Source organism: Phyllobates terribilis, unplaced genomic scaffold (genome assembly GCF_046119375.1).
Source record: "Phyllobates terribilis strain yellow unplaced genomic scaffold, ASM4611937v1 Scaffold_7__3_contigs__length_470593459, whole genome shotgun sequence".
Lineage (NCBI taxonomy): Eukaryota > Metazoa > Chordata > Amphibia > Anura > Dendrobatidae > Phyllobates > Phyllobates terribilis.
In genome coordinates, this window is record NW_027362767.1 from 153,448,338 (window position 1) to 153,474,314 (window position 25,977).

The following is a 25,977-nucleotide window of genomic DNA, read 5'->3' on the forward strand; positions in this document are numbered from 1 at the left end:
AACTACATTTGGGTACTGACTCCACTCCCTCACATCAGAAACAAGGAGTCTATCGGGTGGTTCAAGAGTATGAGAGAGTGTTTAGTAAACACCCGTTAGACTTCGGGCGAGTCAAGGGGGTAGAACATCGCATCCCCACGGGAGATCATCCTCCCATAAAAGAGAGGTATCGACCCGTACCCCCTGCACATTACCAACACGCCAAGGGGATGCTTAGAGATATGAAGGAGGCTGGGGTAATCCGGGATAGTTGTAGCCCCTGGGCAGCCCCATTAGTTTTAGTCAAAAAGAAAGACAACACCATGAGGATGTGTGTAGATTACCGGAAAATCAACCGTATCACACACAAGGATGCGTACCCCTTACCAAGGATAGAGGAGTCATTGGCTGCTTTAAGATCTGCTAACTTCTTCTCTACCTTGGATCTCACTAGCGGGTACTGGCAGGTTCCTGTAGCAGAGGCGGACCGGGAGAAGACCGCATTCACCACCCCGATGGGACTTAGCGAGTTCACCTGCATGCCGTTCGGACTCTGCAACGCACCAGGAACCTTCCAACGCCTAATGGAGTGTTGTCTGGGCCACAGAAACTTCGAGACGGTCCTGTTGTACCTGGACGATGTCATCGTATATTCCAAGACGTATGAGGACCACCTGAAACACCTGGCGGAAGTGTTCGAGGCTCTGGCGAGTTACGGCCTAAAGGTGAAACCCTCCAAGTGTCACCTCCTGAAACCAAAGGTGCAGTACCTGGGACACGTGGTGAGCGCTGACGGAGTGGCTCCCGACCCCGATAAGATCACCGCAATTAAGGGATGGCCAAGCCCCTCCAGCGTAAAAGAAGTGCGGCAGTTCCTCGGGTTGGTAGGCTACTACCGAAGGTTTATTCCCGGTTTCACCAAAAAGGCAGCACCTATGCAGGACCTCCTGATAGGCCAGTCCCGGAAGGCCAAGAACCAGAAGCCGCCCTTCAAATGGGAAGAGCTGGAAGAAGAGTCCTTCCGCCAGCTGAAGATGGCCCTCACGGGGGACGAAATCCTGGCGTACCCGGATTATAGCCAGCCCTTTATCCTCTACACCGACGCCAGTAACATCGGGCTAGGAGCCGTACTGTCCCAGATCCAGCAGGGGAAGGAACGAGTAATCGCCTACGCCAGCCGAAAACTGCGACCCACCGAAAGGAACCCCGAGAATTACAGCTCATTTAAGTTAGAGTTCCTGGCCGTAGTATGGGCAATCACTGAGCGCTTTAAGCATTACCTCGCTTCTTCCCGGTTCACCGTGTACACGGATAACAACCCGCTGACACACCTGGACACGGCAAGACTCGGTGCCCTGGAGCAGAGGTGGATGGCCCGTCTGTCCAACTACGAGTTCACAATTAAATACCGGGCAGGACGCTCCAATACCAACGCGGACGCCCTGTCCAGGATGCCCAACCTGCCGGACGGAGGAGAAGATCCGGAGGGACTGGAAGAAGTTGAACTCCCTGCGTTCCACCGTCATGGGACTATTCAGTATTCCCACCGGGTAAGGAGTAAGCAGGCTGCTACGTTGAACCCCTTACCCCACTACAACTGGGCGGAAACGCAAGACAGCGACCCGACTGGTGAAGGAGATGCTGACTCGGCCGGAGGCTCGCCTTGAACCAGACGCTCCGGAGGAAGCCAAACAACTATGGGCAGAGAAGAGTCGACTGTTCCTTTACAAAGGGAAGTTGTGCCGCAGAATGGTTAACTCCCGGACGCATGAATTACTCTGGCAAGTAGTGGTGCCACGAAGAGACGCAGCCATGGTGATGGAGGCATACCACGACGGAGCTGGACACTTTGGGTGGAAAAAGCTGGAGTTCCTGCTGCGCGAGCGGTTCCACTGGGTAGGCATGAGGGGAACCATCGAGAAGTGGTGCAGAGATTGTGGCCCGTGCAACCTGAGAAGGAAGGACCGAGCCAGCCAGAAGACTCCCCTGCAGTCCATCGTCACCCGGCAACCGTTGGAACTGGTAGCCTTGGATCATGTAAAACTGACCCCAAGCAGAAGTGGCTACGTCTACGCGTTAACCATCGTGGATCATTACTCCCGGTTCTTGGTTGTCGTCCCCGTCAAGGACTTAACGGCTCAAACAGCAGCTAGAGCCTTCCAGCAGCACTTCTGCCGTCCACACGGGTACCCGGACCAAGTGCTGACGGACCAGGGACCTGCCTTTGAAGCGGAGGTCTTTCAGGAATTCTGCAATCTGTATGGCTGCCGGAAGATAAGGACGACACCCTACCATCCGCAGACTAATGGACTTTGTGAAAAAATGAACCAGGTGGTAATGGATCTTCTAAAAACGTTGCCCCTGGAAGAACGCAGTCTGTGGCCTGAAAAGTTGCCCGATCTGGTGGACCTATACAACCACATCCCGGTAGGTTCCACCAACTGTACCCCGGCTTACCTAATGAGGGCAAGACCTGGTAAGTTACCTGTTGACCTGGAAATGGGAGTCCTGACCCCCGAGGACACTTCACCAGAAACAGACTGGGACACAGAGAGGCAGCAGCAGTACCGGAGAGTACAGGAGAGCGTGGAGCGAAGTCTCTGTCAGGCTAGGGAAAGACAAGAGAAAACTTACAACCAGTATGCTCCCGCTGTTCCCCTGGTACCCGGAGAGCAGGTCTTGAAGAGGAAGAGACGGCTCCACAAGTTGGATGACCAGTGGGAGAAGGACCCGTACACCGTACTGCCCTCAAGCCACGAGAACCCGAAGGTCTGTACCATCAGTAAAGACGGAGGGGAAACCACAGCCATTGTATCCCGGAACCACCTGAAGAAGTGTCCCGAACAACTGAGGAACCCTGAAGAGGAACAAGAAGACCATCGACCCGTGGAAGAAAGGGAAGATATGGTTAGTACCGTGCTCGGGGACTTCCCTCAGTCTTGGACTCAAGTCAATGGTGCAGTTGTGGTACCCGTACTCACCTTCCTCCAACCATCATTCCAAGAACCTGCGGAGCAACGGGTAGAGCTGGAAGAACAGCCGGTCCAGGAGGCAGAAGACTCCACACGAGTAGAACAGGAGAATCAACCCTCTGCTTATAGTGAGCCTGCCGTACCCCTAGTGAGACAAAGAGCCGGTAGACAGCTGCCCAGTTTACCCTTGACAGCTCCTACACCCGGTAGTTCAGGGCCAGACAGTCAGCTCCGTAGGTCCACTAGGGCCACTAGAGGCCAGTTACCCGCACGCTGGAGAATTTGAAGTGTAAAAATAGTTTTATTTATGTTTTTCTGTGTCTTGTTGCTTGTGTATAATTTTGTGTTTCTAGTTATTTTTAGGAAACCTTGGTGGATTTACCGGGAATCCTTGTATATAGTTGGAGCGTAACCCAGGATGGACTAGAGACTGTTAAGGACTCGGGGTAGGACAGACCCCCACCTGGTTACGTCTCCCTGTGTTGGTGAAATGGACACCTTTGCTTTTCTTCAAAGACTGCATCCGGTTGCGGACACGCCGTAACCATCTTATGTGTTTTTCTTATAGTATTGTTAATGTTATGCTTTGTTATGTTTTTCTAAATGTGTTTAGTCCCGGAGTACTAAATTTCACTAGGGGGGAATGTGACACCCCAGGGGTCTGGTTGCCACAGTGATAGAGATATTATGTCTGAGAGAAGGTGGGAGGTCCTTTGGTCAGGGATCCTGTGCATGCCACACCTCCTGCCCAGTCTTGGGAGGGGAAGAACTTCCCCTGTATAAACCCGGGGCTGAGGCAGGGTGAGTCAGACAAGGAGAGTGGAGACAAGAAGCAGCATAGGAAACAGGAGAGTTCCAAGGAGTCAGGGGCTGGCAGCTGCAGCGCTCGCCCTGACTAAGAAGATTCTTTACCGGACCCGGAGTCCGAGGCTGTGGGGACTAACTTCTACCCAGCAGCAGAATCCATCAGGCAGGGGATTTCAGGTCCTCTGGCCCAGAAGCCCGAAGGCACGGTCACACGCGTGGGACCAGCACCGCCATCGTGGAGCGGAAGCCATTAGAAGGCCCCGAGTCACCGGCCATACGGGTGAGCACCACACGGTACACTCAGGGACGTGGGCTACTTACATCAGCTTCTAGCAAGGTAGCCAGAAGAGTACAGTCAGTTTGTGAGGCCTACAACTACGCCTGGCCAGGGGAGATCCCATCTGCTCAAAGACTGACCAGGCCCCGTTTGCTAGCAAGTACTCCGGGAGGGTCTATCGTTGTTACCAGTAAAGACCCTGAACTACACCGTACCGTCTCTGAGTGGTTCCTGCTACCCCCATCATCCACGTCGGCTGCCCTGAGGCCATACCCCTCCCGTTGGGGGTTATACTATCACGCTGCACAATCCTACCACCGGCCTCAGCGGTCTGCCCTGCAGCAGCAGCTCCCTGGCTGCACTCAACGGGTGGCGTAGTCATCAACTATTTACTACTAATAGACTGCCGTCTAGTTTGACTCCCTGGGCACGGACCGGGTCACCGCCACGAGACTACAACCCTCCACTGATCCGGCTCCGGGTAGGCTCCGGCATGCGCAACGCAGCGCGAGACAGGCCCAGGGGCGCGTCATAAGCTCTTGTGCTCAGTCTCCTCCTCTCCTCATAGATTGTAAGCTCTTGTGCTCAGTCTCCTCCTCTCCTCATAGATTGTAAACTCTTGTGCTCAGTCTCCTCCTCTCCTCATAGATTGTAAGCTCTTGTGCTCAGTCTCCTCTCTCCTCTTAGATAGTAAACTCTTGTGCTCAGTCTCCTCCTCTCTCCTCATAGATTGTAAACTCTTGTGCTCAGACTCCTCCTCTCCTCATAGATTGTAAGCTCTTGTGCTCAGTCTCCTCTCTCCTCATAGATTGTAAGTTCTTGTGCTCAGTCTCCTCCTCTCCTCATAGATTGTAAGCTCTTGTGCTCAGTCTCCTCTCTCCTCATAGATTGTAAGCTCTTGTGCTCAGTCTCCTCCTCTCCTCATAGATTGTAAACTCTTGTGCTCAGTCTCCTCCTCTCCTCATAGATTGTAAGCTCTTGTGCTCAGTCTCCTCTCTCCTCATAAATAGTAAACTCTTGTGCTCAGTCTCCTCTCTCCTCATAGATTGTAAGCTCTTGTGCTCAGTCTCCTCTCTCCTCATAGATTGTAAGCTCTTGTGCTCAGTCTCCTCCTCTCCTCATAGATTGTAAGTTTTTGTGCTCAGTCTCCTCCTCTCCTCATAGATTGTAAGTTCTTGTGCTCAGTCTCCTCCTCTCCTCATAGATTGTAAGCTCTTGTGCTCAGTCTCCTCTCTCCTCATAGATTGTAAGCTCTTGTGCTCAGTCTCCTCCTCTCCTCATAGATTGTAAGTTCTCGTGCTCAGTCTCCTCCTCTCCTCATAGATTGTAAGCTCTTGTGCTCAGTCTCTTCCTCTCCTCATAGATTGTAAGCTCTTTTGCTCAGTCTCCTCTCTCCTCATAGATTGTAAACTCTTGTGCTCAGTCTCCTCCTCTTCTCATAGATTGTAAGCTCTTGTGCTCAGTCTCCTCCTCTTCTCATAGATTGTAAGCTCTTGTGCTCAGTCTCCTCTCTCCTCATAGATTGTAAGCTCTTGTGCTCAGTCTCCTCTCTCCTCATAGATTGTAAGCTCTTGTGCTCAGTCTCCTCCTCTCCTCATAGATTGTAAGCTTTTGTGCTCAGTCTCCTCCTCTCCTCATAGATTGTAAACTCTTGTGCTCAGTCTCCTCCTCTCCTCATAGATTGTAAGCTCTTGTGCTCAGTCTCCTCTCCTCATAGATTGTAAGCTCTTGTGCTCAGTCTCCTCCTCTCTTCTCATAGATTGTAAACTCTTGTGCTCAGTCTCCTCTCTCCTCACAGATTGTAAGCTCTTGTGCTCAGTCTCCTCTCCTCATAGATTGTAAGCTCTTGTGCTCAGTCTCCTCCTCTCTTCTCATAGATTGTAAACTCTTGTGCTCAGTCTCCTCTCCTCATAGATTGTAAGCTCTTGTGCTCAGACTCCTCCTCTCTCCTCATAGATTGTAAGCTCTTGTGCTCAGTATCCTCTCTCCTCATAGATTGTAAGCTCTTGTGCTCAGTCTCCTCCTCTCCTCATAGATTGTAAGCTCTTGTGCTCAGTCTCCTCCTCTCCTCATAGATTGTAAGCTCTTGTGCTCAGTCTCCTCCTCTCCTCATAGATTGTAAGCTCTTGTGCTCAGTCTCCTCTCTCCTCATATATTGTAAACTCTTGTGCTCAGTCTCCTCTCTCCTCATAGATTGTAAGCTCTTGTGCTCAGTCTCCTCTCTCCTCATAGATTGTAAACTCTTGTGCTCAGTCTCCTCCTCTCTCCTCATAGATTGTAAGCTCTTGTGCTCAGTCTCCTCTCTCCTCATAGATTGTAAGCTCTTGTGCTCAGTCTCCTCTCTCCTCATAGATTGTAAGTTCTTGTGCTCAGTCTCCTCCTCTCCTCATAGATTGTAAGCTCTTGTGCTCAGTCTCCTCTCTCCTCATAGATTGTAAGCTCTTGTGCTCAGTCTCCTCCTCTCCTCATAGATTGTAAACTCTTGTGCTCAGTCTCCTCCTCTCCTCATAGATTGTAAGCTCTTGTGCTCAGTCTCCTCTCTCCTCATAAATAGTAAACTCTTGTGCTCAGTCTCCTCTCTCCTCATAGATTGTAAGCTCTTGTGCTCAGTCTCCTCTCTCCTCATAGATTGTAAGCTCTTGTGCTCAGTCTCCTCCTCTCCTCATAGATTGTAAGTTTTTGTGCTCAGTCTCCTCCTCTCCTCATAGATTGTAAGTTCTTGTGCTCAGTCTCCTCCTCTCCTCATAGATTGTAAGCTCTTGTGCTCAGTCTCCTCTCTCCTCATAGATTGTAAGCTCTTGTGCTCAGTCTCCTCCTCTCCTCATAGATTGTAAATTCTTGTGCTCAGTCTCCTCCTCTCCTCATAGATTGTAAGCTCTTGTGCTCAGTCTCTTCCTCTCCTCATAGATTGTAAGCTCTTTTGCTCAGTCTCCTCTCTCCTCATAGATTGTAAACTCTTGTGCTCAGTCTCCTACTCTTCTCATAGATTGTAAGCTCTTGTGCTCAGTCTCCTCCTCTTCTCATAGATTGTAAGCTCTTGTGCTCAGTCTCCACTCTCCTCATAGATTGTAAGCTCTTGTGCTCAGTCTCCTCTCTCCTCATAGATTGTAAGCTCTTGTGCTCAGTCTCCTCCTCTCCTCATAGATTGTAAGCTTTTGTGCTCAGTCTCCTCCTCTCCTCATAGATTGTAAGCTCTTGTGCTCAGTCTCCTCTCTCCTCATAGATTGTAAGCTCTTGTGCTCAGTCTCCTCTCCTCATAGATTGTAAGCTCTTGTGCTCAGTCTCCTCCTCTCTTCTCATAGATTGTAAACTCTTGTGCTCAGTCTCCTCCTCTCTCCTCATAGATTGTAAGCTCTTGTGCTCAGTATCCTCTCTCCTCATAGATTGTAAGCTCTTGTGCTCAGTCTCCTCCTCTCCTCATAGCTTGTAAGCTCTCGTGCTCTGTCTCCTCCTCTCCTCATAGATTGTAAGCTCTTGTGCTCAGTCTCCTCTCCTCATAGATTGTAAGCTCTTGTGCTCAGTCTCCTCTCTCCTCATAGATTGTAAACTCTTGTGCTCAGTCTCCTCCTCTCTCCTCATAGATTGTAAGCTCTTGTGCTCAGTCTCCTCTCTCCTCATAGATTGTAAACTCTTGTGCTCAGTCTCCTACTCTTCTCATAGATTGTAAGCTCTTGTGCTCAGTCTCCTCCTCTTCTCATAGATTGTAAGCTCTTGTGCTCAGTCTCCTCCTCTCCTCATAGATTGTAAGCTCTTGTGCTCAGTCTCCTCTCTCCTCATATATTGTAAACTCTTGTGCTCAGTCTCCTCTCCTCATAGATTGTAAGCTCTTGTGCTCAGTCTCCTCTCTCCTCATAGATTGTAAGCTCTTGTGCTCAGTCTCCTCTCTCCTCATAGATTGTAAGCTCTTGTGCTCAGTCTCCTCTCTCCTCATAGATTGTAAGCTCTTGTGCTCAGTCTCCTCTCTCCTCATAGATTGTAAGCTCTTGTGCTCAGTCTCCTCCTCTCCTCATAGATTGTAAGCTTTTGTGCTCAGTCTCCTCCTCTCCTCATAGATTGTAAGCTCTTGTGCTCAGTCTCCTCTCTCCTCATAGATTGTAAGCTCTTGTGCTCAGTCTCCTCTCCTCATAGATTGTAAGCTCTTGTGCTCAGTCTCCTCCTCTCTTCTCATAGATTGTAAACTCTTGTGCTCAGTCTCCTCCTCTCTCCTCATAGATTGTAAGCTCTTGTGCTCAGTATCCTCTCTCCTCATAGATTGTAAGCTCTTGTGCTCAGTCTCCTCCTCTCCTCATAGCTTGTAAGCTCTCGTGCTCTGTCTCCTCCTCTCCTCATAGATTGTAAGCTCTTGTGCTCAGTCTCCTCCTCTCCTCATAGATTGTAAGCTCTTGTGCTCAGTCTCCTCTCTCCTCATATATTGTAAACTCTTGTGCTCAGTCTCCTCTCTCCTCATAGATTGTAAGCTCTTGTGCTCAGTCTCCTCTCTCCTCATAGATTGTAAACTCTTGTGCTCAGTCTCCTCCTCTCTCCTCATAGATTGTAAGCTCTTGTGCTCAGTCTCCTCTCTCCTCATAGATTGTAAGCTCTTGTGCTCAGTCTCCTCCTCTCCTCATAGATTGTAAGCTCTTGTGCTCAGTCTCCTCTCTCCTCATATATTGTAAACTCTTGTGCTCAGTCTCCTCTCCTCATAGATTGTAAGCTCTTGTGCTCAGTCTCCTCTCTCCTCATAGATTGTAAACTCTTGTGCTCAGTCTCCTCCTCTCTCCTCATAGATTGTAAGCTCTTGTGCTCAGTCTCCTCCTCTCCTCATAGCTTGTAAGCTCTCGTGCTCTGTCTCCTCCTCTCCTCATAGATTGTAAGCTCTTGTGCTCAGTCTCCTCCTCTCCTCATAGATTGTAAGCTCTTGTGCTCAGTCTCCTCTCTCCTCATATATTGTAAACTCTTGTGCTCAGTCTCCTCTCTCCTCATAGATTGTAAGCTCTTGTGCTCAGTCTCCTCTCTCCTCATAGATTGTAAACTCTTGTGCTCAGTCTCCTCCTCTCTCCTCATAGATTGTAAGCTCTTGTGCTCAGTCTCCTCTCTCCTCATAGATTGTAAGCTCTTGTGCTCAGTCTCCTCTCTCCTCATAGATTGTAAGCTGTTGTGCTCAGTCTCCTCCTCTCCTCATAGATTGTAAGCTCTTGTGCTGAGTCTCCTCCCCTCCTCATAGATTGTAAGCTCTTGTGCTCAGTCTCCTCTCTCCTCATAGATAGTAAACTCTTGTGCTCAGTCTCCTCTCTCCTCATAGATTGTAAGCTCTTGTGCTCAGTCTCCTCTCTCCTCATAGATTGTAAGCTCTTGTGCTCAGTCTCCTCCTCTCCTCATAGATTGTAAGCTCTTGTGCTCAGTCTCCTCTCTCCTCATAGATTGTAAGCTCTTGTGCTCAGTCTCCTCCTCTCCTCATAGATTGTAAGCTCTTGTGCTCAGTCTCCTCTCTCCTCATAGATTGTAAGCTCTTGTGCTCAGTCTCCTCCTCTCTCCTCATAGATTGTAAGCTCTTGTGCTCAGTCTCCTCTCCTCATAGATTGTAAGCTCTTGTGCTCAGTCTCCTCTCTCCTCATAGATTGTAAACTCTTGTGCTCAGTCTCCTCCTCTCTCCTCATAGATTGTAAGCTCTTGTGCTCAGTCTCCTCTCTCCTCATAGATTGTAAGCTCTTGTGCTCAGTCTCCTCTCTCCTCATAGATTGTAAGCTGTTGTGCTCAGTCTCCTCCTCTCCTCATAGATTGTAAACTCTTGTGCTGAGTCTCCTCCCCTCCTCATAGATTGTAAGCTCTTGTGCTCAGTCTCCTCCTCTCCTCATAGATTGTAAGCTCTTGTGCTCAGTCTCCTCTCTCCTCATAGATTGTAAGCTCTTGTGCTCAGTCTCCTCTCTCCTCATAGATTGTAAGCTCTTGTGCTCAGTCTCCTCTCTCCTCATAGATTGTAAGCTCTTGTGCTCAGTCTCCTCCTCTCCTCATAGATTGTAAGCTCTTGTGCTCAGTCTCCTCTCTCCTCATAGATTGTAAGCTCTTGTGCTCAGTCTCCTCCTCTCCTCATAGATTGTAAGCTCTTGTGCTCAGTCTCCTCTCTCCTCATAGATTGTAAACTCTTGTGCTCAGTCTCCTCCTCTCTCCTCATAGATTGTAAGCTCTTGTGCTCAGTCTCCTCTCTCCTCATAGATTGTAAACTCTTGTGCTCAGTCTCCTCCTCTTCTCATAGATTGTAAGCTCTTGTGCTCAGTCTCCTCTCTCCTCATAGATTGTAAGCTTTTGTGCTCAGTCTCCTCCTCTTCTCATAGATTGTAAGCTCTTGTGCTCAGTCTCCTCTCCTCATAGATTGTAAGCTCTTGTGCTCAGTCTCCTCTCTCCTCATAGATTGTAAGCTCTTGTGCTCAGTCTCCTCCTCTTCTCATAGATTGTAAGCTCTTGTGCTCAGTCTCCTCTCTCCTCATAGATTGTAAGCTCTTGTGCTCAGTCTCCTCTTCTCATAGATTGTAAGCTCTTGTGCTCAGTCTCCTCCTCTCCTCATAGATTGTGAGCTCTTGTGCTCAGTCTCCCCTCTCCTCATAGATTGTAAGAACTTGTGCTCAGTCTCCTCTCTTCTCATAGATTGTAAGCTCTTGTGCTCAGTCCCCTCTCTCCTCATAGATTGTAAGCTCTTGTGCTCAGTCTCCTCTCTCCTCATAGATTGTAAGCTCTTGTGCTCAGTCTCCTCCTCTCCTCATAGATTGTAAACTCTTGTGCTCAGTCTCCTCTCTCCTCATAGATTGTAAGCTCTTGTGCTCAGTCTCCTCTCTCCTCATAGATTGTAAGCTCCTGTGCTCAGTCTCCTCCTCTCCTCATAGGTTGTAAGCTCTTGTGCTCAGTCTCCCCTCTCCTCATAGATTGTAAGCTCTTGTGCTCAGTCTCCTCCTCTTCTCATAGATTGTAAGCTCTTGTGCTCAGTCTCCTCTCTCCTCATAGATTGTAAGCTCTTGTGCTCAGTCTCCTCCTCTTCTCATAGATTGTAAGGTCTTTTGCTCAGTCTCCTCTCTCCTCATAGATTGTAAGCTCTTGTGCTCAGTCTCCTCTCTCCTCATAGATTGTAAGCTCTTGTGCTCAGTCTCCTCCTCTCCTCATAGATTGTAAGCTCTTGTGCTCAGCCTCCTCTCTCCTCATAGATTGTAAGCTCTTGTGCTCAGTCTCCTCCTCTCCTCAGAGATTGTAAGCTATTGTGCTCAGTCTCTTCTCCTCATAGATTGTAAGCTCTTGTGCTCAGTCTCCTCTCTCCTCATAGATTGTAAGCTCTTGTGCTCAGTCTCCTCCTCTCCTCATAGATTGTAAACTCTTGTGCTCAGTCTCCTCTCCTCATAGATTGTAAGTTCTTGTGCTCAGTCTCCTCCTTTCCTTATAGATTGTAAGCTCTTGTGCTCAGTCTCCTGTCTCCTCATAGATTGTAAGTGTGGCACCCCAGGGGTCTAGTTTCCACAGTAACAGCTATGTTATGTCTGAGAGCAGGTGGGAGGTCTCTTGGTCAGGGATCCTATGCATGCCACACCTCCTGCCCAGTCCTGGGAGGGGAAGGACTTCCCCTATATAAACCTAGGGCTGAGGCAGGGTTAGTGAGTAGAGAAGAAGTAGAGACAGAGAAGAGCAGCAGATATAGGAAAAGAACATCAAGAGCTCTGTGGGAGCAGTGCTAGAAGGAGTCAGGGGCTGGCAGCTGCAGAGCTCGCCCTGACTGAGAAGCTATCACCGGAGTCCGAGGCTGTGGGGACTAATCTTTACCCAGCAGCAGAAACCGCCCGGCAGGGGATTTCAGGTCCTCTGGCCAAGAAACCCGAAGGCACGGTCACACGCGTGGGACCAGCACCGCCGTCATGGAGCGGACGCCACTAGAAGGCCCCGAGTCACCGGCCATACGGGTGAGCACCACACGGTACACTCAGGGACGTGGGCTACTTATACCCGCCTCTAGCAAGGTAGCCAGAAGAGTACAGTCAGTTTGGGAGGCCTACAACTCCGCCTGGCCAGGGGATATCCCATCTGCTCAAGGACTGACCAGGCCCCGATCGCTAGCCAGTACTCCGGGAGGGTCTATCTTTATCACCAGTAAAGACCCTGAACTACACCGCATCGTCTCTGAGTGATTCCTGCTACCCCCATCATCCACGTCGGCTGCCCTGAGGCCATACCCCTCCCGTTGGGGGTGATACTATCACGCTGCACAATCCTACCACCGGCCTCAGCGGTCTGCCCTGCAGCGGCAGCTCCTTCGCTGCATTCAACGGGTGGCGTAGTCGTCCAACATCTACCGCTAATACAACGCCACTTAGTCTGACTCCCTGGGCACGGACCGGGTCACCGCCACGAGACTACAACCCTCAACAGATCCGGCTCCGGGTAAGCTCCTCCATGCGCAACGCAGTGCGACACAGGCCCAGGGGTGCGTCAACTTTTGGCGTAGTCGGCAGGATCGCGTGCCCGCAACCACCGGGTACTGCGTGCCTGAAAAAGACTGTTCAAACTTACCAGTGGTGAAGATTGCCGCCATCCGTGGAGGATTCCCGCCATCCGGCGCCATCTTCTACCTTCTTCCCGCCATCCGCGAAGTTTTCCCGCCATCCGGCTCCATCTTCTGCCTTCTTCCCGCCATCCGTGTAGTTTTCCCGCCGTTGGACGCCATCTTGAAGACGCCGCGCGGGAAGAAGAGGGGCGTGGACTCCGAAAGCGCGCGAGAACTGAAGCCCCGCCTCACGTCCGGACGTTGCGTAAGGTCCTGGAAGGAGCCCAGCAAACGCCGACGTCACAGGAGCGCGACGGAAGGTCCTCAACCCTGACGATCCACTGCGGAGCCGCGGCCTACGGAAGAGGATCATCGCAAGGTAGGCCACGGTCCACTAGGGGGGAGGAAGATGTCGGATACGGAGGAGAGCTTCACTGCCTCAACCCCCGCCAGCGCCACCGCTGCTGCAGTCATGCCTTTCACCATGCCCTATATCCCGGGAGCGGCCTGGCTACCCCAGTACTCAGGGGAGTCACATACCCTGCATGACTTTAGAGAAAAGCTGGATAGCCTCTTCCAGGTGTATCCCCTCACAGAAGAGCAAAAAGTGAGCATCCTGGTGGCCCAATTAACCGGGGCAGCCCAAAGGGAGGTAAAGTCCTGGCCACCTGGGGGGAGGACTGTTGCAGGGATACTAACCCGGCTGAGGGACACCTTTGATACCCGCACCTCAGCCGAGATCAAGCTTAGATTCTACGGGTGCAAGCAGCGAGCATACGAGAGTATAAGGGACTATGCCCTGAACCTACAAGAGGCCCTGAGAGCCATTAAGCAGACCGACCCTGACGGCGTGGGAGACGAGGACAGGCTGTTGACTGAACAATTTTTAGAGGGTTTATATTGCAATGCCCACCGAACCCAGTTGCGGGCAATGGCCTTACAGGACCCTCATCTGGGATTTGCACAGTTCAAGGACAGAGCCATCCGGGTGCTCCGAGAACCGGCACCAGGTGGCGTTGTGACCCACAGACGCCCCACTACCACTTACCACCAGGAGGCGGCGCCCTTGTCGGCAGGGCCTGTGGGAGCTGATGCGCAGGCTTTGAACAATGACCCGGCTCCAGACCTGCACCATCAGGTCCAAGAGCTAGCTAAAAGCGTTGCCGCGCTAACCCGAACTGTGCAGTCTTTACAGGTTTCCACTCCAGGGAAGATCCAGCTGGCATCCGGACCGGAGGACATCCCGTGGCGTCGACCAAGGAGGACCCCACCGGCCAGAGGAAGACCCAGCGACCGATACAACGAGGACGGACAACCCATCTGCCGCCGCTGCAATCAACCCGGACATATGGCAAGGTACTGTCCTTTAAACTGGCACAACCTGGGGTAGAGGGCCAAACCCCAGGAAAAAGATCATCAGGCCCATCGAACTGGCGCGACAAATATGTGGGAGGACGTCCAGTCTTGCCTGTGGTACTGGATGGCATCCCTATGAGTGCCCTACTGGACACCGGGTCACAGGTTACCACTATCCCGTACGTGCTCTTCAAGCAGTACTGGAATGACTCGGATATCACCCGCTACCCTGACGACGATTTGAGTATCATCGCCAGCAATGGTCAGCCCGTGCCACAGATTGGATTTAAAGAGGTGACCATTAAAATCGGTAGAGTTGAACTGGCGGCACAGGGACTGATCATTGTAGACATTGACAAGCACGAGAGTCACCCAAAGATAACTCTAGGAACTAATGTAATTGAAAATTGTCTTGCAGAGGTGATTTTCCTTTTACAGCAGGTTGCCAAGAACGCCAGCTCCGGCCAGCAGCGAGTGCTCCAGAAAGAGATCTGGGCACTGATGCGACGGCAACAGATAGAACTCTCCGGTGGTGAGATTGGTAGCGTAAGAATGTGTGACCCTTTTCCTATTGCCATGCCCCCAAAAAGTGAAATGATGATTTGGTGCCGGGCAGCTATTGGTCTGAGAGGTAGAGATTACCAGGCAATGGTAGAACCAGTTTACTCAGACAGTAGGCCCACCATTTTGACAGCACGGGGGGTGGTCAATGTACGCCATGGGAGGGTGCCCGTTCGCATAATAAATATCGGGAAGAGGGAAGTGTACCTGCCCCGGTATGCCACGCTAGCCAAATTGTATACCATCAATCAAAATTCCATACAGTCCGTAGAACCCTTGCCTCCATCTTCCCCGGAGGAAGGTAACGGCTCTAAGGAAACAATGGAGGACTGGTGTCAGCAACTACATTTGGGTACTGACTCCACTCCCTCACACCAGAGACAGGGAGTCTATCGGGTGGTTCAAGAGTACGAGAGAGTGTTTAGTAAACACCCGTTAGACTTCGGGCGAGTCAAGGGGGTAGAACACCACATCCCCACGGGAGACCATCTTCCCATAAAAGAGAGGTATCGACCCGTACCTCCTGCACACTACCAACACGCCAAGGGGATGCTTAGGGACATGAAGGAGGCTGGGGTGATCAGGGATAGCTGTAGCCCCTGGGCAGCTCCACTAGTCTTAGTCAAAAAGAAAGACAACACCATGAGGATGTGTGTAGATTACCGGAAAATCAACCGTATCACACACAAGGATGCGTACCCCTTACCAAGGATAGAGGAGTCTTTGGCTGCTTTAAGATCAGCTAACTTCTTCTCTACCTTGGATCTCACTAGCGGGTACTGGCAGGTTCCTGTAGCAGAGGCGGACCGGGAGAAGACCGCATTCACCACCCCGATGGGACTTAGCGAGTTTACCTGCATGCCGTTCGGACTCTGTAACGCACCAGGAACCTTTCAACGATTAATGGAGTGCTGTCTGGGCCACAAAAACTTCGAGACGGTCCTGTTGTACCTGGACGATGTCATCGTATATTCCAAGACTTATGAGGACCACCTGAAACACTTGGCGGAAGTGTTCGAAGCTCTGGCAAACTACGGCCTAAAGGTAAAACCCTCCAAGTGTCACCTCCTAAAACCAAAAGTGCAGTACCTGGGACACGTGGTGAGCGCTGACGGAGTGGCTCCCGACCCTGATAAGATCACCGCAATTAAGGAATGGCCAAGTCCCTCCAGTATAAAGGAAGTGCGGCAGTTCCTCGGGTTGGTAAGCTATTACCGCAGATTCATCCCCGGTTTCACCAAAAAGGCAGCTCCTATGCAGGACCTCCTGATAGGCCAGTCCCGGAAGGCCAAGAACCAGAAGCCGCCCTTCAAATGGGAGAAGTTAGAAGAAGAGTCCTTCCGCCAGCTGAAGATGGCCCTCACGGGGGATGAAATCCTGGCGTACCCTGATTACAGCCAGCCCTTTATCCTCTACACCGACGCAAGTAACATCGGGCTAGGAGCCGTACTGTCCCAGATCCAGCAGGGGAAAGAACGAGTAATCGCTTACGCCAGTCGAAAACTGCGACCCACCGAAAGAAACCCTGAGAATTACAGCTCCTTTAAGCTAGAGTTCCTGGCAGTGGTGTGGGCAGTCACCGAACGCTTTAAGCACTACCTCGCTTCTTCCCGGTTCACCGTGTACACGGATAACAACCCGTTGACACACCTGGACACGGCAAGACTCGGTGCCCTAGAGCAGAGATGGATGGCCCGTCTGTCCAACTACGAGTTCACAATCAAATACCGGGCAGGACGCTCCAATACCAACGCGGACGCCCTGTCCAGGATGCCAAACCTACCGGACGTAGGAGAAGATCCAGAGGGACTGGAAGAAGTCGAACTCCCCGCGTTCCACCGTCATGGGACTATCCAGTATTCCCATCGGGTAAGGAGTAAGCAAGCCGCTACGTTTAACCCCTTGCCTCACTACAACTGGGAGGAAACGCAAGACAGTGACCCTGCCGTGGTGAAGGAGATGCTGACTCGGCCAGAGGCTCGCCTTGACCCAGACGCTCCGGAGGAAGCCAAACAACTGTGGGCTGAGAAGAGTCGACTGTTCCTTTACAAGGGGAAGTTGTGCCGCAGAATGGTTAACTCCCGGACGCATGAACTAATCTGACAAGTAGTGGTGCCACGAAGAGACGCAGCCATGGTGATGGAGGCATACCACGACGGGGCTGGACACTTCGGATGGAAGAAGCTGGAGTTCCTGCTGCGCGGGCGGTTCCACTGGGTAGGCATGAGGGGAACCATCGAGAGGTGGTGCAGAGACTGTGGCCCGTGCAACCTAAGAAGGAAGGACCGTGCCAGCCAGAAGACCCCCCTTCAGTCCATCGTCACCAAGCAGCCGTTGGAACTGGTAGCCTTGGATCATGTAAAACTGACCCCAAGCAGAAGTGGCTACGTCTACGCGTTAACCATTGTGGATCATTACTCCCGGTTCTTGGTTATCGTCCCCGTTAAGGACTTAACAGCTCAAACGGCAGCTAGAGCCTTCCAGCAGCATTTCTGCCGTCCACACGGGTACCCGGACCAAGTGCTGACGGATCAGGGACCTGCCTTTGAAGCGGAGGTCTTCCAGGAATTCTGCAATCTGTATGGCTGCCGGAAGATAAGGACGACACCCTATCATCCGCAAACTAATGGACTTTGTGAGAAAATGAACCAGGTGGTAATGGATCTTCTGAAAACGTTGCCCCTGGAAGAACGCAGTCTGTGGCCTGAGAAGCTGCCCGACCTGGTGGACCTATACAACTACATCCCTGTAGGTTCCACCAACTGTACCCCGGCTTACCTAATGAGGGCAAGGCCTGGTAAGCTACCTGTTGACCTGGAGATGGGAGTCCTGACACCCGAGGACACTTCACCGGAAGCAGACTGGGACACAGAGAGGCAGCAGCAGTACCGGAAAGTACAGGAGAGCGTGGAGCGAAGTCTCTGTCTCGCTAGGGAAAGACAAGAGAAAACTTACAACCAGTATGCTCCCGCTGTTCCCCTGGTACCCGGAGAGCAGGTCTTGAAGAGGAAGAGACGGCTCCACAAGTTGGACGACCAGTGGGAGAAGGACCCGTACACCGTACTGCCCTCAAGCCACGACAACCCGAAGGTTTGTACCATCAGTAAAGACGGAGGGGAAACCACAGCCATTGTATCCCGGGATCACCTGAAGAAGTGTCCCGAACAGCTACGGAACCCAGAAGGAGAGCAAGAAGACCCTCGACCCGTAGAGGAAAGGGAAGATATGGTTAGTACTGTGCTCGGAGACTTCCCTCGGTCCTGGACTCAAGTCAATGGTGCAGTTGTGGTACCCGTCCTCACGTTCCTCCAACCAGCATCCCAAGTGCCTACGGAGCAACAGGTAGAGCTGGAAGAGCAGCCGGTCCAGGAGGCAGCAGACTCCACACAAGCAGAACAGGAGGATCAACCCTCTGCTCATAGTGAGCCTGCCGTACCCCTAGTGAGCCAAAGAGCCCGTAAACAGCTGCCCAGTTTACCCTTGACAGCTCCTACACCCTGTAGTTCAGGGCCAGACAGTCAGCTCCGTAGGTCCACTAGGGCCACTAGAGGCCAGTTACCCGCACGTTGGAGGATTTGAAGTGTTTAAATTGTTTTATTGAGGTCACCTGTCTGTTACTTGTAAATAATTATGTGTTTCTAGTTATTTCTAGGAGTCCTTGGTGGGTTTACCGGGAATCCTTGTACAATTGGTTGGAGCGTAACCTAGGAATGGACTAAAGACTGTTAAGGACTCGGGGCAGGACAGACCCCTACCTGGTTACGTCTCCCTGTTTTGGTGAAATGGACACCTTGCTTTTCTTCAAAACTGCACCCGGTTGCGGACACGCCGTAACCATCTTTATGTGTTTTTCTTATTGTATTATTATTGTTTATACCTTGTTATGTTTTTCTAAAAATATGTTTAGTCCCGGAGTACTAAATTTCACTAGGGGAGAATGTGGCACCCCAGGGGTCTGGTTTCCACAGTAACAGCTATGTTATGTCTGAGAGCAGGTGGGAGGTCTCTTGGTCAGGGATCCTATGCATGCCACACCTCCTGCCCAGTCCTGGGAGGGGAAGGACTTCCCCTATATAAACCTAGGGCTGAGGCAGGGTTAGTGAGTAGAGAAGAAGTAGAGACAGAGAAGAGAAGCAGATATAGGAAAAGAACATCAGGAGCTCTGTGGGAGCAGTGCTATAAGGAGTCAGGGGCTGGCAGCTGCAGAGCTTGCCCTGACTGAGAAGCTATCACCGGACCCGGAGTCCGAGGCTGTGGGGACTAATCTTTACCCAGCAGCAGAAACCGCCCGGCAGGGGATTTCAGGTCCTCTGGCCAAGAAACCCGAAGGCACGGTCACACGCGTGGGACCAGCACCGCCGTCGTGGAGCGGACGCCACTAGAAGGCCCCGAGTCACCGGCCATACGGGTGAGCACCACACGGTACACTCAGGGACGTGGGCTACTTATACCCGCCTCTAGCAAGGTAGCCAGAAGAGTACAGTCAGTTTGGGAGGCCTACAACTCCGCCTGGCCAGGGGAGATCCCATCTGCTCAAGGACTGACCAGGCCCCGATCGCTAGCCAGTACTCCGGGAGGGTCTATCTTTATCACCAGTAAAGACCCTGAACTACACCGCATCGTCTCTGAGTGATTCCTGCTACCCCCATCATCCACGTCGGCTGCCCGGAGGCCATACCCCTCCCGTTGGGGGTGATACTATCACGCTGCACAATCCTACCACCGGCCTCAGCGGTCTGCCCTGCAGCGGCAGCTCCTTCGCTGCATTCAACGGGTGGCGTAGTCGTCCAACATCTACCGCTAATACAACGCCACTTAGTCTGACTCCCTGGGCACGGACCAGGTCACCGCTACGAGACTACAACCCTCAACAGATCCGGCTCCGGGTAAGCTCCTGCATGCGCAACGCTGTGCGACACAGGCCCAGGGGTGCGTCATAAGCTCTTGTGCTCAGACTCCTCCTCTTCTCATAGATTGTAAGCTCTTGTGCTCAGTCTCCTCTCTCCTCATAGATTGTAAGCTCTTGTGCTCAGTCTCCTCCTCTCTCCTCATAGATTGTAAGCTCTTGTGCTCAGTCTCCTCTCTCCTCATAGATTGTAAGCTCTTGTGCTCAGTCTCCTCCCTCCTCATAGATTGTAAGCTCTTGTGCTCAGTCTCCTCTCTCCTCATAGATTGTAAGCTCTTGCGCTCAGTCTCCTCCTCTCCTCATAGATTGTAAGCTCTTGTGCTCAGTCTCCTCCTCTCCTCATAGATTGTAAGCTCTTGTGCTTAGTCTCCTCTCTCCTCATAGATTGTAAGCTCTTGTGCTCAGTCTCCTCTCTCCTCATAGATTGTAAGCTCTTGTGCTCAGTCTCCTCCTCTCTCCTCATAGATTGTAAGCTCTTGTGCTCAGTCTCCTCTCTCCTCATAGATTGTAAGCTCTTGTGCTCAGTCTCCTCTCTCCTCATAGATTGTAAGCTCTTGTGCTCAGTCTCCTCCTCTCCTCATAGATTGTAAACTCTTGTGCTCAGTCTCCTCCTCTCCTCATAGATTGTAAGCTCTTGTGCTCAGTCTCCTCTCTCCTCATAGATTGTAAGCTCTTGTGCTCAGTCTCCTCTCTCCTCATAGATTGTAAGCTCTTGTGCTCAGTCTCCTCCTCTCTCCTCATAGATTGTAAGCTCTTGTGCTCAGTCTCCTCTCTCCTCATAGATTGTAAGCTCTTGTGCTCAGTCTCCTCTCTCCTCATAGATTGTAAGCTCTTGTGCTCAGTCTCCTCCTCTCCTCATAGATTGTAAGCTCTTGTGCTCAGTCTCCTCCTCTCCTCATAGATTGTAAGCTCTTGTGCTCAGTCTCCTCTCTCCTCATAGATTGTAAGCTCTTGTGCTCAGTCTCCTCTCTCCTCATAGATTGTAAGCTCTTGTGCTCAGTCTCCTCTCCTCATAGGTTGTAAGCTCTTGTGCTCAGTCTCCTCTCTCCTCATAGATTGTAAGCTCTTGTGCTCAGTCTCTTCCTCTCCTCATAGATAGTAAACTCTTGTGCTCAGTCTCCTCTCTCCTCATAGATTGTAAGCTCTTGTGCTCAGTCTCCTCCTCTCCTCATAGATTGTAAGCTCTTGTGCTCAGTCTCCTCCTCTCCTCATAGATTGTAAGCTCTTGTGCTCAGTCTCCTCTCTCCTCATAGATTGTAAACTCTTGTGCTCAGTCTCCTCTCTCCTCATAGATTGTAAACTCTTGTGCTCAGTCTCCTCCTCTTCTCATAGATTGTAAGCTCTTGTGCTCAGTCTCCTCTCTCCTCATAGATTGTAAGCTCTTGTGCTCAGTCTCCTCCTCTTCTCATAGATTGTAAGCTCTTGTGCTCAGTCTCTTCTCCTCATAGATTGTAAGCTCTTGTGCTCAATCTCCCCCTCTTCTCATAGATTGTAAGCTCTTGTGCTCAGTCTCCTCCTCTCCTCATAGATTGTAAGCTCTTGAGCTCAGTCTCCCCTCTCCTCATAGATTGTAAGCTCTTGTGCTCAGTCTCCTCTCTTCTCATAGATTGTAAGCTCTTGTGCTCAGTCTCCTCTCTCCTCATAGATTGTAAGCTCTTGTGCTCAGTCTCCTCTCTCCTCATAGATTGTAAGCTCTTGTGCTCAGTCTCCTCCTCTCCTCATAGATTGTAAGCTCTTGTGCTCAGTCTCCTCTCTCCTCATAGATTGGAAGCTCTTGTGCTCAGTCTCCTCCTCTCCTCATAGATTGTAAGCTCTTGTGCTCAGTCTCCTCTCCTCATAGATTGTAAGCTCTTGTGCTCAGTCTCCTCCTCTCCTCATAGATTGTAAGCTCTTGTGCTCAGTCTCCTCTCCTCATAGATTGTAAGCTCTTGTGCTCAGTCTCCTCTCTCCTCATAGATTGGAAGCTCTTGTGCTCAGTCTCCTCCTCTCCTCATAGATTGTAAGCTCTTGTGCTCAGTCTCCTCTCCTCATAGATTGTAAGCTCTTGTGCTCAGTCTCCTCTCTCCTCATAGATTGTAAGCTCTTGTTATCAGTCTCCTCTCTCCTCATACATTGTAAACTCTTGTGCTCAGTCTCCTCCTCTCCTCATAGATTGTAAGCTCTTGTGCTCAGTCTCCTCTCTCCTCATAGATTGTAAGCTCCTGTGCTCAGTCTCCTCCTCTCCTCATAGATTGTAAGCTCTTGTGCTCAGTCTCCCCTCTCCTCATAGATTGTAAGCTCTTGTGCTCAGTCTCCTCCTCTTCTCATAGATTGTAAGCTCTTGTGCTCAGTCTCCTACTCTTCTCATAGATTGTAAGCTCTTGTGCTCAGTCTCCTCTCTCCTCATAGATTGTAAGCTCTTGTGCTCAGTCTCCTCTCTCCTCATAGATTGGAAGCTCTTGTGCTCAGTCTCCCCCTTTTTTCATAGATTGTAAGCTCTTGTGCTCAGTCTCCTCTCTCCTCATAGATTGTAAACTCTTGTGCTCAGTCTCCTCCTCTTCTCATAGATTGTAAGCTCTTGTGCTCAGTCTCCTCTCTCCTCATAGATTGTAAGCTCTTGTGCTCAGTCTCCACCTCTCCTCATAGATTGTAAGCTCTTGTGCTCAGTCTCCTCCTCTCCTCATAGATTGTAAGCTCTTGTGCTCAGTCTCCTCTCCTCATAGATTGTAAGCTCTTGTGCTCAGTCTCCTCTCTCCTCATAGATTGTAAGCTCTTGTGCTCAGTCTCCTCTCTCCTCATAGATTGTAAGCTCTTGTGCTCAGTCTCCTCCTCTCCTCATAGATTGTAAGCTCTTGTGCTCAGTCTCCTCTCCTCATAGATTGTAAGCTCTTGTGCTCAGTCTCCTCCTCTCCTCATAGATTGTAAACTCTTGTGCTCAGTCTCCTCTCTCCTCATAGATTGTAAGCTCTTGTGCTCAGTCTCCTCCTCTTCTCATAGATTGTAAACTCTTGTGCTCAGTCTCCTCTCTCCTCATAGATTGTAAGCTCTTGTGCTCAGTCTCCTCCTTTCTCCTCATAGATTGTAAGCTCTTGTGCTCAGTCTCCTCTCTCCTCATAGATTGTAAGCTGTTGTGCTCAGTCTCCTCTCTCCTCATAGATTGTAAGCTCTTGTGCTCAGTCTCCTCTCTCCTCACAGATTGTAAGCTCTTGTGCTCAGTCTCCTCCTCTCCTCATAGATTGTAAGCTCTTGTGCTCAGTCTCCTCCTCTCCTCATAGATTGTAAGCTCTTGTGCTCAGACTCCTCCTCTTCTCATAGATTGTAAGCTCTTGTGCTCAGTCTCCTCTCTCCTCATAGATTGTAAGCTCTTGTGCTCAGTCTCCTCCTCTTCTCATAGATTGTAAGCTCTTGTGCTCAGTCTCCTCTCTCCTCATAGATTGTAAGCTCTTGTGCTCAGTCTCCTCTGTCCTCATAGATTGTAAGCTCTTGTGCTCAGTCTCCTCTCTCCTCATAGATTGTAAGCTCTTGTGCTCAGTCTCCTCCTCTACTCATAGATTGTAAGCTCTTGTGCTCAGTCTCCTCCTCTCCTCATAGATTGTAAGCTCTTGTGCTCAGTCTCCTCTCTCCTCATAGATTGTAAGCTCTTGTGCTCAGTCTCCTCCTCTCCTCATAGATTGTAAGCTCTTGTGCTCAGTCTCCTCTCTCCTCATAGATTGTAAGCTCTTGTGCTCAGTCTCCTCCTCTCCTCATAGATTGTAAGCTCTTGTGCTCAGTCTCCTCTCTCCTCATAGATTGTAAGCTCTTGTGCTCAGTCTCCTCCTCTTCTCATAGATTGTAAGCTCTTGTGCTCAGTCTCCTCTCTCCTCATAGATTGTAAGCTCTTGTGCTCAGTCTCATCTCTCCTCATAGATTGTAAGCTCTTGTGCTCAGTCTCCTCTCTCCTCATAGATTGTAAGCTCTTGTGCTCAGTCTCCTCTCTCCTCATAGATTGTAAGCTCCTGTGCTCAGTCTCCTCTCTCCTCATAGATTGTAAGCTCCTGTGCTCAGTCTCCTCTATCCTCATAGATTGTAAGCTCTTGTGCTCAGTCTCTTCCTCTCCTCATAGATTGTAAACTCTTGTGCTCAGTCTCCTCCTCTCCTCATAGATTGTAAGCTCTTGTGCTCAGTCTCCTCTCTCCTCATAGATTGTAAGCTCTTGTGCTCAGTCTCTTCCTCTCCTCATAGATTGTAAATGACGCGCCCCCTGGGCCATATTCTTTAGGGGGAATATCCGGAGCCGGATCAGATGGGAGTTGTAGTCTTCCGAGTGGCTGTGACCCGGTCCGTGCCCAGGGTGTCAAACTCAGTTGTATGTGGCAGTCCTACAGATGTTAATAAGTTCTTAATGTCGACTACGCCACCCGTTGTATTGCGGTCACTATGGCCGCCGCTGCAGCAGGGTCCGCTGAGGCTGATGGTGTAGGTGCAGCTTTTGATGGTATAACCCCCAACGGGTGGGGTATAGCCTCAGGGGGTCAGGTGCAGAGAATGGGGGTTGTGGTGGTGCAGCATAGATGTTAAAGGAAGACAGAGTCGGGTTATGCAGTTAAGGGTATTTACTCACTGCTGATGTTCCGGTCACTCCAGCTTCAAGTGACCTCCCGAGCCGTGCTGCATCCACCAGGTCCTGGATCCAGCCAACCCCCAAGCGAGTCCGGAGCGTGACCCTGAGCTCTCCTTCTGTCCTTTCTCTGGCCGTCCCCACTAGTGATCCACCCAGGTCCAGCTCCCTCGGGCCTTCTGTTGGGAGACCCTTGGCCTTGGGTTCCCTGACCCTCCACGTGGTATGCCTTCGGGGTGGATGTGGTGGGTGGCCGTGGCAGACGCTGCCCACGGCCTCCGGTCTCTGGCTGGGGTGTGTTTTTGCCCCCACCAGCTTGGGTTCCGGTACCCTGATGCCGACTCTTCACCCGTGGATTGGATTTGGGGTCTCAGAGTCCTCTCTTCTGTTTCCCCCTCTGGGTCTCTCTTGCTTTCTCCTCTCTCTCTCTCTGGGGCTGCTCTGCTCCTCTGCTTCTTACTTCTCTGCAAAGGCTGACAGACTGACTGACCTGCAAAGACTGACTGACCCTGTTCTTAGTTGGTGCCCACCTTATATACACCCTCTATGTGTGAGCTCAGGTGACCAGCACCCAATGAGCTCCTATCTTTACCCAGGCTGCTCCCCCTATCTGCCCCTACACTACTTGGGATGTACCACCCCCCTCCCACTCCAGCCAGGAACAGACTCGGTCGTACCTGCACATTTCTAAGTGGGAGTACCGTCGGCCTGTTCCTCGGAAATGGGATGTATGTAGTGCATGCAGCCTACCGAGCTCAGTTCTACACTCCATCCTTACCCGGGAGTGGAATATCACACCTCTGGGTTGAGGTGCAATACCCCTGTAGCAGCCGAATCCTCAGGGTGCTACATTCCCCCCTAGTAAATCACAGCACGTCCTCGGGCTGTAAGACATAACACCAAAAACATACAAATTTTTGCATAAACATATAAATCAATATAAAACATTCTCGTCGCCTCTGGCTCCTCCTCCGGTCACTGCGCAACGTGTGACCGGGTAAAGTGCGACAGTCTTTGGAAAACTGGTTTTCCTATAAAACCGGTAGGGGGCGCTTTAGGACGCGCAACTATATACAAGGATATGGCCGCTCTCAGTCCTCGGCCAGGTATTAGGGAGGAATGACCGCTCTCAGTCCTCGGTCAGTGGGATTAAGGGAAATACGGGTAACAGTTCACACATGCTGGTCCCAACGGGGACTATATTAGCAACAGCAACAGTTTCAGTTTCAGTTCCAGTTCACGGTTTCAGTTTCAGTTCACGGTGCCCCGACGGGCAACTATATACAGCTTCTGCTTCGCTGTCCTTAGCGACGGCGTCCTCCTGCTCTTGCTTTATGGTTACCTTTGGCTTCAGACCCGTCCGGGTCCTCTTGCTCTTCCTCCTCACACCGCAGCTCTTCCTCCGTCAGGCGATGCACATGGAGGGCGTAGGGACCTTTGGCACACTTGTGCCGGGTGAAGGTGACCTCGTCCCCGATGTAAAGGTCACGACCTCTGTGTCCCTCCGGTAGGTGGGACTCAACGTCTCTCCTGGTTACGAAGACGTCGCCTAGGGTGTGGTGGTCTCGGATGAAGCCCCACCCATGCTGCAGGTTAAACTTTATCACAGTCCCGGTGGTGCGGGGACTATGCGCTGCACGGGGGTCTCTCCTGGCCCGGCTCTTCTGCTCCGCGCTCTTTACTTGAGCTAGCTGTTCCCGGACCCGCCTCTCTCTCCGCTCCCTCTCGAAGTCCTCGAGCTGTTGGCGGCAGCACTCAGCACGCTCCGCTGCAGCTGCCCGAGTCTCTTGAGTGAACCCCATATGATCTTCTCCGGTGGGGTCCCACTCAAACTGTGCTTCCGCTAGCGGGGGCGAGATCCTCTTTACGGGCTTTGGAGCCGGGATCAGGGGTTCATCCAGGGGTCTCTCTCTCCGGAGTCGGGGATGGTGGAACTCCGGTGGCCATATAAATGGCTGCCCATCCGGGCACGTATGCTGGGCGTACAGGTCCTCTCCCAGATGCGGCACTCTTGGTTTTATGGGCGCGGTGGTGTTAGCGCCCGGG